Consider the following 4,211-nt stretch of genomic DNA (forward strand, 5'->3'; position numbering starts at 1 on the left):
TTAAAAAAAAAAGTAAAGTATAAAGATGGCTATGAATAACTAATAAAGCGAATTAAAAATGGCCAAATTTAATATTTGTGTTAATTTATTTTGTTAGGTAAAACAAAATTTTGTTTTTATTTTTATTTTTTTTTAAATTTCAATTCACTGATTTTTAAAGTAATTTAAAATTTTTTATGATTTTTTTTTTTAAATTTGGAATTATAGTATTTTATAAAAAAAAAAACAAATTAAAAAAATTACATTACATTTATTTTGTTTAAATTTATTTTATAAATTACATTTATCTTTAATTTTACTATATTAATTTATAATTTATATTTAATAAAATAATTAAAATATTTAATTTTATAGTTCATAAAATTTAAAATAAATAGTAATAACTTGTACTTAAATATCTTTAGATTGTGGTTTCTCAAACCAATAATTAAACTTACAATTATCTCAAAATTTAACCAACAAAACCATTTAATTTATAAATTAAATTAAAATACTTATTTATCTTTAATTTATTTATTATAATTTTTTTTTTATAAAATATTTAAGTAATGATAAATAATTTATTTATTATAATTTTTTTTTTATAAAATATTTAAACATTTTCATTACTTACTGATCAAAATAAACTTAAAAATCAATTAACATATAAAAAAAATTGAAACATAACAATTATAATATGAAAATGGAGAACCACATCCCATCCTTCGCCCCATGAATTCCACGGCTTAGTGCTCCATTAGTTTTGAAATTTGGAGTCTGAAACGTACTTTGAAAACGACTTTAGTTATAAATTTCGATATATGAAAGCTTTTATCCTCTTTCCGTCCATAATTTATTGGAGCCCACTCACATGGCTTTTGCGTTTTGCTGTTGAGTTGGATTAGGCTTCTTCAAGAGATCATGTTGGACTTAAACCTAAAAAGACATTTTTAATGAATAAATTAATAAGTAATTAAATTTAATATTAATATATTATTATTTTTTTATAATATTTATAAAATAATTATTTTTTTCAATGAGTTAGAGTGACTTTTACAAATTTCACAGGAAACTAAATTAATTTTTTAATATATTTTTTATTAAATTTAGCAAGATAAAAGTTATTACAACTTAGTGGGTAAATAGTGGATCCTGCAAAAATACAGGTTGGTTAGTTTTATCATTCAAGGAAAGCTAAGTCAACTAGAATAATGGTTAGTTATTCATAAAAGACTAAGATTTCAGTTTTGCTAAATACATGTGGGTATTGGGCTATTAACTTAATGTTTTTATTGTGAGAAAAATAAATTTATATTTTATTTATTAGGTTTTTTTTTTCAGTTATTTATAAACTATAAATTAATAATTTATTTTCTTATCAAAATTTAGATTGAAATTTTGAAGAAAAAAATAGAAAATACTACTGTTATTTATAAAATATAAATTAATAATTTATTTTCTTATCAAAATTTAGATTCAAATTTTGAAAGGAAAGAATGCAAAATATTATAAAAACTATCTCAAAAAATATCAGATTCAATTAAAATCTCACATAATCGTGATACAACATAAAGTATTTTAATAGTTAATTATTTTCTTCTTTTCCTTTTACTTTATTTACTTAAATAACTGAATTCTATTCATTTTTTATTTAAAAAAATTCACCCCTTTTAGTCTCAGTGGACATTAATTATCATCATCACCATTATATATATAAATTATTTTTATTTATTGATTTAATTTTTGATGATTATTTCAAATTTTATTAATTTTTTTAACGGTTAAATAAGTAAATTATTTTCCATTTAAAATTTCTCATACTCATTTATTTATGATTCAATATTCTGTACTCAATAATAATTTATTTATGATTCAATATTCTGTACTCAATAATAATAAGTTAAAAGTCAAGGGAAAAAAAATATTGAACAAAATATTAATCCTATACACAATTTCATCAAATTTTTTATTAAACATAAAATAATTAAACAAATTTGATACCATTCTATTAACAACATCTCACACAGTTAAAACACATCATTTTAATATGTGGATTGGCGTTGGTCTGGGTCTGATATGAATTTAATATAGATTTGGAAAACGAATAGAAAAAGATATTAAAATCAAATTAAAAATATGAAGATGAAGTTTACATATTACGGAGAAATATACTATTGCACGTTCGTATAACAGGCCACAAATCCGGACAACGATGTATATTCACCAGTTGGGATTACACGGCTGATGCCTTGTATTCTTCATAGGCTGAAACAGCTAGTAGGCATTTTCTGGTAGGATTCATGTCTGCCATACACCCACACTTGCGCTTCCGTCCATGAATTCGAGGGTAAACCACATAAACAAAATCAAAGCGAAAACTAGTTGCAAGACAAATGCAGCTCCGACGAAGGAGGAGAGGTCTTCCGCTATGGGGGATATGGCGGGGTTCATGGGAATCATGATTTACAGATGGTTTACATGGGTTCTCTTGTTGTTTTCATGTCTGCTCCTTTCCAGATTTTTCACGCTTGCACAGCTCAGAGACATAAGGCGCGTATATCATCAATGGACGTCGGATCTCACCTCTTCCAGATTGATCGTGCCGGAGGCGGGTGTTAGAGATGATAAGTTTCTGGAAGTTCCGCAGATCGTATGGGGACTCAACAATCAGAAGATTGCCCTCGCCAGGGCGGCCTTGACGGCCAGAAAATTGAACCGAACTCTCCTCATGCCCAACCTCAGCGCCTCGCTTTTCTACAAAGACATCGACCTTTTGGAGCCCCTCGGATTCGATCGCCTATTCTCGCTCCATGGTTTCAATTCCCTCTGCAACGGCTTCGTTCGCATAAGCAGCATGAACTCCGGTAATTTTTCCGATGTTTTCGTTGTGGCTAAGGGGAGTGGGCGGCGGTGGACGGGGGAAAGGGATATGGCACAGCTGGAACAATGCAAAACCCCTGAAAGCGATCGGCATACCGTTATTAAGTTGGAGGGTAAACACCCTTTTCGTTGGCACGACCATTGGCCTGTTCTTGATTATGCCAGAGTCTTTGAATGCCTGGTTCTGGTTGATAATTTGTCCGCCGAAGTCTCCAAAGTTGTATCCAAGCTCCAGAGTTTCAGCTCTCGAACTGGAATTGATCAGAATAAAATCAGAATGAGCCCATTCAATTTTCAACCCAAATATGTGGCGGTTCATATGAGAATTGAGAAAGACTGGATGATCCATTGCAAGAAGCTTGAGATGAGGTCCAGAGCTAAAAATGGCGAGGACTTGAGAATTTGCAGTAGTAAGGAGGAAATAATGAAGAGGGTTGCTAACATTCCTGGACTGGAGAAGCCCTCTATTGTTTATCTAGCTGTTGCCGATGATATTTTAGAGGACAGGGCGCTGTTAGAGGGATGGAGTGGCTTCTTAGCCCTTTATGAAAAGAAGAAATTGGGTATGCTGGATATTTACTCAAAGTATCCCTATCTCATTCAATCTGCAATTGATTATGAAGTATGCCTGCAGGCTGATACATTTGTGGGGAATAGCTTTTCTACATTTTCGAGTCTCATAGTGTTGCAGAGGACCATGAGAATAGATAGGGCGCGGGATTGTGAAGGTTCAACTATGGCTTCTTATGCTTACAACATTGAAGGCCCAGCAGGAGGACCTAAAAGATGGGCAACCAACATGTCGGATTTGAGCCTTGCTGCTATTAGCTATGGATCTAATGAGGTCTCTTGCCAGTGAAATACTAGAACCAGATGTTCAATTTTTTGCAGATTCAGGCTTGAATCTCAACAAGGTGATTCCCTGTACCATTATTTTGTAATCTGTATGCTACAAAGAAATTGTATGGCCAACACTTATTGCAGAAGCTGCAGTTCATGTGCATTTTGTATGATTCTTTCTCACGATCATGTTCTTCAAATATGATCTAATAGATTTTTAACAGAGAATGGGAGATTAATGGTGTCTCAATACCAATGGGTGTTATTCAAAACTAATTGTTATATACTATTGTTAAATTGGGCCTATATTTATTTGAAAATTAATCCAGTTTGTTCTTGAAGATGTGTATTCTAAGCTTCTATTTTCGATATTTGGCAATTACATATACAAAATTAAATGGTTCGACTCTAAAACTAAAACGAACGAGGACCCTGGCCTATCTTTCCAATGCATGTGGCTATTTCTAGTTGTAATAGAAAGGGATTGCTTACTCTACTGATATTCCTGTCAT

The 4,211-nt window shown here is 30.7% G+C and overlaps 1 pseudogene; it reads left to right on the forward strand.

Annotated features, from left to right (window-relative positions):
- The first annotated feature begins 2,176 nt into the window (after positions 1–2,176).
- Positions 2,177–3,974, forward strand: LOC149237017 (O-fucosyltransferase 23 pseudogene; annotated as a pseudogene).
- The last annotated feature ends 237 nt before the right edge of the window (positions 3,975–4,211 follow it).

The sequence above is a fragment of the Pinus tabuliformis genome, chromosome 8, assembly GCF_031772625.1.
Source record: "Pinus tabuliformis cultivar Carrire ecotype Pingquan chromosome 8, CPIR1, whole genome shotgun sequence".
Classification (NCBI taxonomy): Eukaryota; Viridiplantae; Streptophyta; class Pinopsida; order Pinales; family Pinaceae; genus Pinus; species Pinus tabuliformis.